General features: G+C 37.2%; 1 protein-coding gene across 8 annotated transcripts in view; it reads right to left on the bottom strand.

Moving 5' to 3' along the window:
- Nucleotides 1-15,881, bottom strand: part of NRXN3 (neurexin 3) — a 1,502,570-nt gene that overhangs the window by 34,293 nt on the left and 1,452,396 nt on the right. The gene's annotated exons all lie outside the window — the stretch shown is intronic.

Genomic DNA, 15,881 nt, shown 5'->3' on the forward strand with positions numbered 1-15,881 from the left:
CCTTTCATTTATTTCTTTGGTTGGGAATCAAAACTCTCTTGATACTTCACATCTAAGTGACCTATGCATAGAATAACTTCCTGGGGCCTCAGTGAAATAAATGGCTTCATCTTCAGATCATCTAGCTCATAATAAAATTTTAGACTTGGGTCTTTAGTCTCCAAAATCTATTAAATCTAGTGTGCCAGTATAGATAATACTTTAAACCTCATTTTTCGGTTTCTGGATGTTGGTTTATTTGTTTTTAAAGAGACCAGTAAAATGACAAAGAAAAGTCCGTGGGGAAGGACTAACATCAGTTGCCAACTTTCATTTGCTAATTAAAGATGTTACAAACAGGGACAAAACATTATTTTTGTAAAAGACTGATTTAGCCATCAAAGCCTAGAAGATATAATCTCAGAATATAGGGCAGTTCTATAAGTTTAACTTTGTGGAAATTCTGTATATACTGTCCTTACTTTTCTCATTTCACCATGGATGAGCAAAAGTTTTGGCATGGCTTGACACTGGTTTTTACGTTTGAGCTTTGGAAACATAGCTCCAATTTGCCTAACCATCTGTGGAGGAAGGTGACAGAAGGAACAACTTCTCACTAGTGCATGCACTGGTTTAGTCTGTACCACAAGTCACTTCTGGTCCCCACTAATTACTTCACCATTTGTCTAAAATCTTTTAGCTGGTTCCTCTAGTGACCAACAGAATAGAGAGGTGTAGAGCTGACCCCTGCATGGCCAGTAAGAAGAAAAAAAAAAAACAAAACAAGTTTTCACACATCCTCTGAATTTTCTGTTGGATACTATCTCAGTTTAAAATAAAATTTTGAGTTTTTTGCTTTTTTAACCTTAATACACGGCACGGCATCAGTAAAATAGAATGGATTATGGATTTTGGACACCCGGAATTTAATTCTAACCAACAAAAAACCAGCTCAGTAACCTTGAGCAAATCAATTTACCTATGTAGGCTTTAGTTTTGTCACCTAAAACAAAATAATTATGATGAACTCTTAATTCTTTAAGTGTATACTCTTAGAGGTATGTAGACTTTATTTATTTTTTAACTTTATTTATTTTGAGAGAAAGGGAGCACAAGGAGGGGAGAAAGAGAAAGAGAGAGAGAGGGGGAGAGGGAGAGGGAGAGAATCCCAAGCAGGCTCCGCACGGTCAACACAGTGTCTGATGCACGGCTCAAATTCATGAACTATGAAATCGTGACCTGAGCCGAGATGAAGAGTTGGATGCTTAACTGACTGAGCCACCAAGGCACCCCCTAGACTTTAAGATTATAATAAAAGGAAAAAAGATAAGGAAAAGACCTTTAGCTTATGGGAGTTTGGAAGAGGAATTGCTGTGTTTAACTTGATACTCAATGTTACCAAGTGATACCTTCACCAGAATCTTACTGAGAGCATGTTCCTCAAACTTTATGAGGGAATTTTTAAAAATAGGATTAAAAACACTATGTATGTCATTGTTGTACTTGACTTTCATAGGGTCTGTTTGTATTTTCACATTTTTAATATATTCAATTTCAATGCTGTTAAATGAGGCCATGCTCTCTGCAGTTTATCAGAGTTCTTGCTATTGCTGATTCTGTGAAACTTGGTCTACTTCACCTATTCATATTACCCAAATGGCTCCTGGCGACTTTGTTTGCCCCTTCGCTTTATGGGGCAAGCTTGTAATGCATAAGCATAAGTAAAGAAAGAAAGAAACAAGCAAGCTAACAAAAAACTAAACCCACCAATCAGCCACATAGTAAAGTATCAGGCTACTGCAAACATAATGGGAGAGGAAGAAGTTGACTTCATTTTGTTACATTCCTATCAGGTCATCCATCAATGCCCTTAATTTACCCTTGTTTTACTTCCGTTTTCTACAATCCTTTTTATCTCAGAGTCTTATTAAAACACTAATGCCAGATGATGTTGCTTTAGAAGCCCATCCCTACATCCCTTCTAGTCCCCAAAGCCTCTCCTAATGGCTTGATCTTTCTTGTCTCCTTGCACTGTCTCTTCATTTAGTTTTCTGTTTTCTTTCTGAGCCATTTTGGGACCTTACAACTCCAGGCACAATATCACATCAGGGGGCCTTGCTAATAATGGAGAAAGCTCTTAATGTTGTTAATAAGCATCCTGGTTCCCAAAAGTTAATCTTACGTTCCCCCTGGGGGTTTGGGATACAGTAGATTCTCGCTTCACAATTTACCTAATATTCATCCAGGAGTTTTTCGTATTTGTTTTTCACAGATTTCTAATGTTAAAGATGCCAAAACACTGATGCATAAAATGCTTCAGTCACAAATGTCACTTTCACAGTCATACTAAATATGGCTTTGAACCTGTATTTTCATAGTGTGTTCCTACCTAATCTGCTGCCAGGTGGAAAGAACACATTATTCTCCTCAGGACATAGGACGCTCCTTTCTGCACCCCACTGTATAATCTGTTACCTCCGACACGCAGAGGGCTAAGACATAAATAAATGCTTTTCTTCTCGATGCAGGAAGGAATCCTATATATTGCATCCCTTCAATTTTATCTGCCCCATTCAGTGCTGGTATCACCAAAAACATTTTTCTCACTTTTCTCCGTAAAACTTATAAAGCTACAAATCAAAAAGTACAGGGAAAGAAGAGGTTCTCAGCAGGTTGCAAATATCATATCTCAGTCATTTAGACATTTGTCAGCTCAATAACCCACAGCCAAGGTTTGGAGAAGAATTGCTGGGATGTGACACAGTATGTGGGCTGGAGTTCAAGGAATCTCTGCCAAAGAGTGCTGGAAGCAGAGGAGAAGGCAGCCCACGCCCAGCCCAAAAGATAGATTTGCAAAAGGGAGGGCAAAGCATAAAGCTCTTACCAGAAATGCAGTGCACATGAACCTGATGGAAGATGACCCTGGTAGTGTATGTGTGTTTGTTGTCCTGTTTCATATCTAATTACATGTTTAATTTTTTTTCATTTATTCATTTTTGAGAAACAGAGCGAGACAAAGCGTGAGCAGGGGAGGGACAGAGAGAGAAAGAGACACAGAATCTGAAGCAGGCTCCAGGCTCTGAGCAAGCAGTCAGCACAGAGCCTGATGCGGGGCTCGAACCCACGAACTGTGAGATCATGACCTGAGCCGAAGTCAGATGCTCAACTGACTGAGCCACCCAGGTGCCCCTGAGATAATTACATGCTTAAACAATGAGTCTTAATGTCTTATTGTATTCTACATGTTCTCATGACTTAGTGGAGAGCTCAACAAAAATATTTGTTAGGATTGACTGTAAAAAGAGCAAGGATTCATATATGCATAGACATTAGGAAATTGTGTGTGTGTGTGTGTGTGTGTGTGTGTGTGAGAGAGAGAGAGAGAGAGAGAGAGTGAGAAACACACTATGAGAAGCCTATCAGATTTCTTTACATCAGGGGTTTAGCAAACTACCATATCTGGTCTGATGACTGCTTTTTAAAATGAAGTTTAAATGAAACATAGCCACACTCGTTCATTTATGTATTATTGTCAGTGGCTGCCTCTATGTTACAACAAGGACGAATAGTTATGATGGGTAAGGGAAGCCTCTTAAAATCGAAGATATTTACTCCCTGGCCCTTCACAGAAAAAAAAAGTTCACCTGACCTTTGCCCTGGGTGATTGATCAGACCAGTTGGAACACTCAGCAATACAATGTTGCCAACTCTCATTATCTTTTTGTATAAAGGGTGTCTCTTGGCTTCCAAGCTAAGACCGCCATAGCACTCGACAATAGAGGATTACTCAAGCAATCTCAACTGCACACATTTTCTGGTTTCGAATCTGGCTTCGGAACTGGCCAGGAAGGATGTCACTTGTAATGAGACTCTCAGATGCTTGGGCAAGCTCTAGTTTCCTTGAAAGGACTCTAATAAAAGCAAGTACAGCTTGAAAAAGATGCTTTCTTTTTAATAACCCCTTTTAAGATTCTTTTCTTCAGAAAATGTAAGGGCCCCAAAAAGGCTTGGTTCTGGTTTTTTGGTTGTTGTTGTTGGTTTTGATTGTTTTTTATAGTTTGAGATACATACTGTGAGAACATGAGAAAAAAAATGAAAGAGATGATAAACAGGTGGATTTAAAATGGAAAAGGTGCTAAGGTAAGAAAGGTGTCCTCTGAGGTCCATGTTCGTGGATTTTGTTGCTTTCTATTAGCTGTAAATTCGAAAGCACTGTGCTCCAAGGAACATAATTATTTCTGAAATAAAGAAAATACAGCATCTTACCAGAACTCTCACTGAGAGCCTGTGTTCTTGGAGGGGCTGTTGTCTGATCACATGTGCTAAGCAGGGCTGCTGATGAGTAATGAGCGAGAAGCGCACTGCACAAATTGTTACATAGGCAAATCAAGACGGAATAACCTCACAGAAGTGATGGTATTTATCCTGAATATTGGAACCATTCCACCTCACAGGAAACCAGGTAAGTTGTTTCAACCACAGCTGTGTGGATAAATCATAACTGAGCAATTTCCTAACCCCAATCAAGCAATGTTTTTGAAGCCTTTGAGATACACAGTAACTAATCTGTTTAACCAGTATTACCCAACCACTTAATATACTCAATACACAAACTTTCTTTCATTGTTATGCAGGAAGCAGGTAGCACTTTCATATATCAGGGTTAACGGAGAGTAAGTGCTACATAATAAGAGTATAGCATAGTGAGCAGTGTGTGAACTTGCAGGCCAGCTGGCTTGGGTTCAAATCCCATTTCTTGTACTTCTTTGCTGGGTGACCTTAGACAATTTGGTTAGCTCCTCTTTGCCCAGTTTATTCATCTTTAAAATAAAAACAACAACAATAGCCCCACACAGGCTTATTATGAGGATTAAAGAATTTAAAAATATAAAATACTTAGGACTATGCCTGACCATTACTTAAGTGTTCAAGGAGTACTTACTGAATGAAGGAACAAAGATGTAGCAGTGGCAAACCTAGAGGAAAAGGCCTAGAAATCACTTAAGGGGACTTTATTCAATATTGTGTATACTGTCACTGAAAGTCAGACCACAGGGCAACTAAACTTGACATCAAATCAGAGTAAAATACTGCACTATCGGAAACCCAATCAGAGAATTTTTTTCATCAAATTAGAAGGGCTAATAAGATCCAACTCTTTTCCTTTTTAATTCCCAGGTCTCTCAAACTCTTTTACAAAGCAATGATTAAGTATGTAACAGGAAAATGACTTTTTTAAGCTTCAATATTTTCTGCAATACAATGGTTCTCATGCTGTTTTAAGTGTCAGTATACTACTTTACTCTAGGAGAAAATGTGGAAGTAAAGGGCAATGATATATTTTACTGTGCATTTGGTTAATTAACATGCCTCAAATACTATAACTAAATAAAGTTCATTATGTTCTAAAAGTTACAAAATCATAACAACTGACTCATGGAATCATGCTGGAGATTATAATTATGCACTAAGAAATGCATCTGTTATAGTCTTTTTAAAATGTTTATTTATTTGTGTGTGTGTGTCTGTGTGTGTGTGTGTGACAGAGAGAGAGAGAGAGAGAGAGAGAGAGAGAGAGAGAGAGAGAAAGGAGAGGGGCAGAGAGAAAGGGAGACAGAATTCCAAGCAGGCTCTGTGCTGTCAGCACAAGACAAATGTGGGGGTCTAACTCACAGAACCACAAGATCATGACCTGAGCTGAAACCAAGAGTGAGACGCTTAACTGACTGAGCCAGGCACGCCTGTTGTATTTTTTCTAAAGCTCAGGAAGCAAGATTAGCAAACCTAAGAAATATCTTGCTCATCTTCAGTTACTAAGGGAGGATATTTGGCAACTCTATTTTCAGGAAACAATACTAGTGAATGCTCCACAAATGAGCACATGATAGTTCCAAAATTTAGTGTTTTAATAAGCGTTTAATCCTGATCCTCTGTGCACACTGTGGTAGAAATAAAATGCATCCATTTTCAAACACATTTGGATTTGAATCTTACCTCTGCCACTATGTGCAGATAATGCAATCTTGGAAAAACAAAGTTTCTGAGTGCTGATTTTCTCAATTGTAAGATGGCCCTAATAGTCTCCCACTCATAATAACTTAAAAACATTTTAAATAAATATGGTGTTTGAATGCCCCCAGCATGGCACCTGGGCCGGTGGGATGCAAACCAGCTCATGACAGCTGATTACTAGCACATTTTCAGCTATTTTGCAAGTTGGTTGTTTAACAGCCATCATCAAAAATCAAAGTATATAAAATTGCAGACAAGTACATTATGTTAAAAACAAATGTAATAAAAACTTTAAACTCATTACTTCCTAGGTATGTTACCACATTTTACTGTTATCTATGCCCCTGAGATGGTTGATATGTGTAGTATCTATTTAGTGAAAATACTATATATTCATGTAGTAGTTCTCTGTTTAGAGGTGTCATATTTTTGGCTTGATGTTAGCCATGGTGGGAATATTGTACACTACAGACACAACAAATTAGGGCTGTGTGTGTCTGTGTGTGTGCTGTTTCTTAACATGTACAAGGTGCTTTACCTCGTTCATCATGAATGCCCCTCCCTTCCTCCTCCTCCTCTCTCTCCCTCTCTCTTTTCCTTCTTCCCTCTCTCCCTTCCTGTCTTTATTAAGAAGTTCTTACTTTATGGTGCTCAGTCCTCTTCCCCTAAAGAACAGCACAGAGCTACCCTAAGATGACTGAAACATCTCATAAAACCATCTGCCTTGAAATGCTTTCTCTTGTCCAGATTAGAAATAGGGATTTTTAGAAATCTTAGAACTATTTTTAAAGTCTTTAATCTATGAATCTATGGTATACCTATTTTATATTCTCTTGCTCAACCTTTATAAATAAGGAGGTGAGCCTATTATAAAGATTCATTTTCCTCATGCTAGTGTCAAGAAAACCAAATCATTCCAAGTCATCCTGCAAATTTCCTGGATCATCAGAAGTATAATCCAGCACCTGAATAAGTCACTGGGCACTTTCTTCCACTTCTGTCTCAAGAAATTCACACTCTATTGTCAGAAACAAAACTATTATGTATGTTGTGTTCTTTGGGAAAAGAAAGGATTTGGGTCTAAGTTGAAGTGTTGGCTTTATAATGCTTCCATGAATTAAAAAATAATATAAAATACATAACATATCTGACTTTGAAAGATCAAAAGGTAATCTTACTTCAAAATATGCATGAGGTAGAACCAGTGAGTTAAGAAGCTTTTCTTTTTCTCCCTCCGATCAGTTGCCAAACACATTTACATTTTAGGTTAAAATATATAAAAATAAATGAATTTCATTATAAAACACATTCAGATTTCCAAAACTTCCTTACCAATTCAGGAACAAGCATTGCTCTATGTAGAAGAAATGATGATGATGCTCCCTTACTAGCACTTTTTGAGAAACTTTTCTGTTGATCTCTTCCTGAAGACAAGGTTTAACCAGCAGATTGATAATCAATAGAAAAACTCTTTGGAAATCAGCTCTTACACGGAATCTCTTTAACAGTAAGCCCATTTAATTATGTCAAAAAAATCAACAAGGGTTTCTTATTGTTGTTGATTGTATGGTTGTTTGACTATTATCATTAGCAGTTTCCCACTATAAGTTTTGCCCCCTTCGCCAGGTAAAAAGTGCAACTTATGACTTCCAGATGCAAACCACAGTTATCAGCCTTACATTTCGACTGAAAATTTGTTTTGCTCCTTTGTGAAGTTCCCTAGGGGTAAGGTTCAAAGTAGAAACAATAGAGGAGTGAGCAATAAAGGGAGGGCATTTCAAACCACATGTTACAAACAGAGAACAGAATCACAGAACGACAGCATAACAGTGGACTCCAAGACAAGATGGCAAGACAGATGTGCCAGACAAGAGACACATGCCTGACTGCTGTGCTGAGGAAAGCAAACACAAGAACAAAAGCATACAGATGTGTCGTGAGAGCAGCTCATGGGCCGCCGTGACCCAATGGAAATAATAAAAACGAGAACCCGTGAAATTATAACTACAAAAGTTACCCCCACAATTCATACAACTGGACTTGCTGTGTTAGCCTGGATGTGTCACTTGGATGAAACACAAGATGGCATCGTTACAGCCATGCATTGGTGATGAAGGCCATGGTTAGTTGATTAGCTACAAAACTGTCACTGCATGCCACACAATGATCCTGGGCTTGTCCAGAAATAAAAGATACAACAAATATTCTACATCTGCAATAAAATTCTTTTTATGCCATCTGAAATTTGTGGACAGGGATGTGTTTCTCTGTTGTATCTGGATGTCTGTCTGTCTTTCCTTTTCTTTCTTTCTTTTTTTATTTTATGTTTTTTTCTGGCTCATCTGTCCTCCTTTCAATTAATTACATGGTCTTAAGGGGGGGTGGGTGGGGAGTAAAGGCAAGTGGCCTGTGCAGATATGGGGAAAAATGAAAAGGGAAAAGGAAGGAAATTAAAGCAAAAAATATGTATTGGAGGGAGAAGAAGAAAACACAGTGTTTCATTCTTTTGTACACAACTTTCTTGGATTTGCTGGGGTTTGTTTTGAACATAAATACTGGAGGGATATGCTGAAGGGGGAGAAATTAGAGATTAGGATGGCAAGAAAAGATTTTGTTGCCTTGTTTGTTTTGTATATGTATATATCTCTCAGTATTTAAAAAATGATTATAATTACTAATAAATGTAGCAATGAGTTTAACATAGCCATAATGACCAAAATACTAAATATGAATCAAAACAAAATAAAGTAAATTGAACACCAAAAATTCATGCGGCACAAGATGAGGTGAAAACAGCAGAAAATGCTTTTCAAATATATACAAGGTATATATCTATTTATATATATACACAGGAATGTGCATATATGGATAGATATATCTGTATAATTTTTTCTTTCCACCCCTCCCAAGGATAATTGAATTACGTAGTCATCACTGTAATTATGATACAGAAGGAAATAAAACCCAAAGAAAAGTTCACATGCTTTGTTTGCCAAGTTAAAACAGTATCATGCATGTCTATGTTGGCTGATGTAAAGATGATGGTGTGAATTTCTGTGTAAACACATGACTGATGGCAGGGACTGTTGTTAATCTCTGTTTACATTAGTCTAATATCACTTATACTGTGTCTACATATATATGGAGGGATAGGTACTATATATTTAGTATGCACACATTATATATAAATATATATATATATATATATATATACACACAGTATATATACTAGGACTTATGGGAGAAAAAATACAGAACAAAAACAAAGAAAAACTCATAAAAAACTTTCTTTAGAAACCCAATCCCTCTTTATTAATTTGGAGGATACTTGGTGGGGGCAGGGGGAACGCTTGCTTAATGATTTCATTAAGCTCACATGTTATCAACTACTTGCATTGGCGTTTGAAATCAGGAAGTTCTCATGAGTTTGTCTTGGAATGCTCCCTTAGCCATGCCCATCCTTACCCTACTACCTAAGAAGCCCTGGACCTACACCATACTGTACATGTGTTCAAAGAGAAGTTTATTACTGAACTGTACTAATTTCTCAATCATAGTGAATCTGAAATTCTGTGCCCCCAAACTAAGATGCAAAAGAATGATCTTTGGGGTTAAATGATTCTGTCACTGGTATCATCTTCTATGATTTTTCTTGTCCATCCTTAGATGGGGTATGCTATCGCTGAATTAGCAACATCTCCTCTGAGTTCGGATAACATTCTAGGAATTTCCATTCATCGTCCACACTGTTTCTTCCTTTTCTTTCCCTCCTTTCCTTTTTATTCCCTTTATTTTTGTATCTGTCTTCCCTAAAAGACTATGAACTCCTAGAGGTGTTATGTCTTATTTTTCTTTTATTTAAAAAAATTTTTTTAACGTTTATGTATTTTTGAGACAGAGAGAGACAGAGCATGAACGGGGGAGGGTCAGAGAGAGGGAGACACAGATTCTGAAACAGGCTCCAGGCTCTGAGCTGAGCTGTCAGCACAGAGCCCGATGCGGGGCTCGAACTCACGGACCGCGAGATCACGACCTGAACCGAAGTCGGCCGCTTAACCGACTGAGCCACCCGGGTGCCCCTTATTTTTGTTTTCCTATCACCTATGCTAGTGGCTACACATAGCAGTCACTAAAAGTAATAGTACAAATGATTTCCAAAACTTTCAAATGGAAATGTGTACACTTACACATTGATCTCATTGATTCCCCTCCCTTGTCAACATACCACAAAATGTTGAGTAATGGACATAAATGGAATTTTTTTTAAATTTTTATCATTCTGGTTATTAGATTTACTGTTTTTGTTATGAAAACCATGATAATGGTCAATCCATGAGTCACATATTTTCTGTATATCATGCCTGAGCTATCAATTGCCCACCAGCCAATTAGTAGGCTTTCCTATATATTTCTATTCTTACCCTAATTTAGCCTGGATCTAAAGATGTCAATAACTCTTTCCCTTTGTGCACACCAGACATGTATTATAACTCAAATGTAAAAGGGACTAAGGTCTATACCCAACAATGATTAACTGAACTAATGAAACTTACATCTGTGTACATTCTTCTTAACAAAAGTAAAACCATTTTGAGATTACTTCCCATTATCCTTTTATTTGAAGTGTTTTAAAGTGGACTTGGGCTCCACGGTGGACTCTGGACACGTGACGCTCAAACATTCCTATGGCATTTTATTTATGCGTTGACTATATTACTATACACTTGATTTTCATTTAATTTTAGAAAAATTTTTCCATGTGGCGATTCAAGATTTGTAAATAGAATTACCATGTCATTAGCCAATTTTTCCATGTGGAACAATATTTCTAAAATTGAATAAAAACCCAAATAAAATGTACAAGTTGCTAATTCTTCAAGCTTGCTGAAAACACTAAAGGCAAAATGTATTTCTATACACATATAAGATTAAAAATATCATATTTTTTTTTAAATTTTTTTTTTCAACGTTTATTTATTTTTTTGGGACAGAGAGAGACAGAGCATGAACGGGGGAGTGGCAGAGAGAGAGGGAGACACAGAATCGGAAACAGGCTCCAGGCTCTGAGCCATCAGCCCAGAGCCTGACGCGGGGCTCGAACTCCCGGACCGCGAGATCGTGACCTGGCTGAAGTCGGACGCTTAACCGACTGCGCCACCCAGGCGCCCCTAAAAATATCATATTTAATGTCGATGACCAGCACATTCAGTTTTTTTTAAACTATGGATTCTGAAAAATAAGACTCTATTTCTTCTTATCCTTCTGATCTAAAATTATTATTGTCTTAACATTTCAGCTGCATTTTCCATGGTGTTCCAGCAAATAAAAACCTAAGGATTTGGTGAACTTTTAACAATTCAGCGCCAGATTTTCCTATTATAAATGCTGAGGCGTCTCAAACGGATAAAGATTAAGAACCCAGTTCCACCTGGAGAACATAAATAAGGATATGCTCTTGGTGTTTTGCCAAATTTAAATTTCACCCACACTGGGCTGAATATTATAGTGTGACTAACAAAGAGGAACAAAGTAGCAATAACACCAAATGCAAATGCGAGGGCTGTAGATTTGAGGAGTAAAAACACATCTGAGAACCACTCTGGGAAAAGTAATTATTTTGTGATCTCAAATTACTGCCAATAGTTTAAACATCTCCCTCAATCCAACCATTAAGAAAATTGTTTAGCACAGGTCTATTGATGGATGGATCTGCTTCATCTTTACTTCCTTTTACTGTCTGCCCTCTGGTGGACGTACTGTCCCTTGAGATTTGATCAAAGGACATTTAACAAAAGTGGAGGCAAAACCCCTGGCTAATTGACAACTAGAAAAATGTATCCCTGTGTAATGGCCGGGTAAATCAATACTGTTGCTAATTGCTGCCATGCCCACTTCTCAGGTGTAAAAGGCATTTCTTTGTATTTTTCTCTCTGCTCTGTGACCCCTGCCCCAGGACTTTAGAATACTGAGATCATAAATATATAAAATTCAGAAAGTTGGTAATTTTTAATTATATAAACGCTCACCTAAGAATACAGTGTTTTCTATTTCTAAAGATGGAGAGAGTGGGGATAGGAGCAGGAAGGGAGAGAAGATATTTTTTCCATTTAGGAAGTGACTTTCATCAATTTCTCTATGTTTCAGAATTGATTCCCACATTTTAAATCACAGATGTGAATTGACTACAGATCTTAAGTGTAATTTGACTTCCATAATTTCATTTATCAAAAATCCCATTTTCTAGTGGTCATATAAATCCTCTCCAGCTTCTCTACTTTGTTGTTGTTGTTGGATCCAAAGAGGTGAGAACAATGAAATAGGAATTTACAGCATGATTTAATATCAACAGAAGTGTGCTTGGGAAAAAAAGGGTTTGTACGCAAAGACAAAGTCTGAGATATTAAATAGATACTGACTTCCTTTGTGGGGAATGCAATTCATGTGCACAAATTAGGAAAGTTAAAACCCTGACCCCCAATTTTAAGTCCTGAAATAGCTATTCAAATATTCTTCTGCATATTTTCATTTGATGCAAATACCTTCATTATGATTTTATAAACTTTTGTACCAGGATTCTCCCACAGAGGGTCATGACACTGAGGCTTTTCTTTATGGGAAGCAACTTTACTCATGCCAGCGGGTCTCAGTTGGGTTCATATGGAAGAACTGAGCCCCAATCACCATGTGGTGTAGTTTTTTATACATTTTCTATTTCTTTGTCTCCCATATATGGGAACACACAAACATGCAGTCTGATTAGGTGGTCTCAGGTTACAAGGTCGTGAGGGAGGTCACATGCTCACTCTTACAGCCTGGTTGCTTTGAGGTTTTGTGTGTGTGTGTGTGTGTGTGTGTGTGTGTGTGTGTTTCCTCCTCACATTCCTTAGGGAGGGGAACCTACCACAGTTTCAATGCTGGTTTCTCAAAGTAAATGTTCAGAAAATGTAATTTTACCTGTGACTCATTATAAAAAGTAGAGGATTTTTTTTAAGAAATGTGGATTTTGTTAGGGTGATATTTATTTGCATGGAATCATATATTTTAAATAATTCAACAGGTTTTATTTGGCTCTTTAAAGGCAGATGAAGTTAGAGGTAAGAAACATCTCCAACTTTAATGTAAGATTCTGAGGTATGTTGAGGGTCATATAAATTCAGTCAAATACTAACTGAGCTTTCACTCTCTGTGTGGCTCTAAAGGTGCAGGGGTTTTTTGTTTGTTCATTTTTTACTCATTCCATCCAGAGAAAATTTGAGACCCATTAGATCTAAAGGTTTCTAGACTATCATCAGCCAAAGTCCAAAAAAATTTAAGCGGTCCCTCAAGATGATATAACTAAGCTACACAAATGAGCGTGATCTCTAAGTGCCAAAGTGAGTTGTGGGCACGAAAGGCAGTTGCTTACATCTGACTCAAAACCAGAAGCTTTAAAATCCATTTCGATTTGAAGATTAAAAATAAAAATAATTTCATTTAAAATTTGATGCCCAAATGAAAACAAAAGTTGTTGACTAGAGCAAATTCTAAATTATGCAAATTTATGAAAAATAAGAGCTTCTAGTGAACCTAAATAATCAGGAAAGAATCAGTAGAAGTTAAATGCCTTATAACTGAGACAGCTAGAAAATCCTCAACTTGCCAACAAAATGAGAGAAGACAAGGTAATTGTTAAATAAGAGAAAACGAGGCCTGGGTAATTAACCATACTGATTGTATTTCCATCAAACATCAGGCCTGGAAAGAGTAAAATTTGAGAAACTGAGGCAGTGAATTAGAATGTTCAAACCCAAAATTTCAATCTCAATATTCACACAGAATCTTAGAGTAATCATATATGCCGAAGAGATCCAAATATTGCCATTATTATCTGTTGTTGCATGGGCAATGAAAGATTTCTCTTTAGGCAGGGCAAACCTAGCCCCAGAAACAACTGGCTTACATTTTTCTGATTTTTAACCCACACTGTTTTGGGAAGATGTGAAGGCTATGGAGATATTTCTCATGGGATGCAGAAGAGGGCTTTGTATCTCTATGTGTGTAACCTTCCTCAGTGTTAATCAGGCCTCCAGGGTAAAATCTCTACATCAGTAGGAATATCTACCTCCTTTCTGTATTAAATATGCTTCTGACATATTTCCCTGTATATCTGAATCACTTATCAGGAATACTTTATGGAGTAAATAAATTTAGAAAGAAGAAATGCTCCTTCAAATGTGATGAGTTGAATAATCCCAGGCAGAAGGGATCAATATTAGTCTCTTAGAGCTACATGTTAGCTCCTTCAGGGTAAACACTCTGTCACCTACTTTATTTATATGTCCCCTCCTACATCCCCTCAGAGAACACAACAGATTGTTTTAAAAACAGCTTTTATCTCCCACCTGCCCCATGTAATTATATTACTCAAGAAATGCTGGCATTGAATTTCTGTCCTCTGCTTTTGAATCAGATGAAACACCTGTGCAGCCACTAAAAAAGCAAATGGACTTAGTTTGGGGCCATTCAAGTGTGGGCCTGTTCAAGTTCAATACCAAATGGCAATATACACCCACAACCTGGGAAGCTGTACTCATGAATCAGATCTGGAAACCCCCTCTGTTTTGTTATGGAGGTTGCTATGGAAATGACTTAGCCTAAGAGGCAGGGAAGTAGTAGGGGAAGACAGGGGTAATATTTTGGAATGGTCAAGTCTTAATTTTTATGAGAAGACTTAAAATCTAAAGGTTTGATCAACATTGTTGCATATATACAGATATCTCTGCTATTAAAGCAAGAAAACCAGAGAAAGGATAAATAGAAAAATCCAAATTAAAGTCTAGATATCTGAAACTATTGGCCATGAAATCAGTTAACTTAACATATGTATTGGGGAACATGTCATATTTATATCTGAATTCCTAAGACGGGGCACATGCCTAACACACAGTTAACTCAAAAAATACTTGCTGAACTGAATTATTTTGGAGAGGTAATTTAGGTAGCAAAGCTCCTAATTCTACTTTCCAACAGCTCATTTATGAAAATTATTAGAACAGGAGGGCCTCAATTCTAGAGATACACTGTACCCTGCCCTAGCACTCAGAAATATTGAATGAATAAATGCATGAATTAATGAGTGAATAAAAACTTGGTGTCCAAGTTCTGGTATAGACTGGATGTATCTAACCTCCAGTATTATTAAAGCCTCATGTAGTACATTATTGTCTAATAATCTGGAAAAAAAATCTGACCACCAGGCCACAGTTACTTTCCTTCTACACAACTGAGCTCCCAAAGAAACAGGTCACACTCCAAAATGGAAAGGTCCTACCTATTATTATATCCCTATGTAATGCTAAAAATAGGAACCCACAGAACTTCCTGGATTCAAAGCCACTTGCAAGACACCAGTCAGTCCTTCAACAAAATTTGAGAAAATGTAAGTCATCTTGGGGTAAGAATTGGAAGGTTTTTTCTTTGGTTATATTATTTTTTTCACAAACCTTGAATTTCTCCAGAATTAGCAAAAGAAAATGTTTAATGGCTCACCTCTTTTTTTAAAGAAAAGAAAAAAAATCAAGCAAACCAAAGAATCAACTAGAATATTCTATTTATTTCTCTTAGCCTTTGCAGAAATAAGATCTTGACCCAACTCCAGCTTTTAATTCTATTAAACATACACAGAAATTCGATGATATCTGTTCTCTATTATATATATATAAATGTTTAACTTATAGCAAGTCTCAAAACAGACGACTTGGAAAAATTGATAGGAAATAATCAGGGACTGCAGTTGCCTGCTGGACATTATATCATATATAGCTCACTATAAAGAAAGACCATAAAAAGATCAAAATGTATCTGGGTGCAAATGGGGAACACACTGAAGCATCAAGTTGCCAACTCTCAAC

This window comes from Lynx rufus, unplaced genomic scaffold (assembly GCF_022079265.1).
Source record: "Lynx rufus isolate CCGP_SWC_20201006 ecotype Redwood Valley unplaced genomic scaffold, mLynRuf1.p SCAF_17, whole genome shotgun sequence".
In the NCBI taxonomy this organism is placed as follows: Eukaryota; Metazoa; Chordata; class Mammalia; order Carnivora; family Felidae; genus Lynx; species Lynx rufus.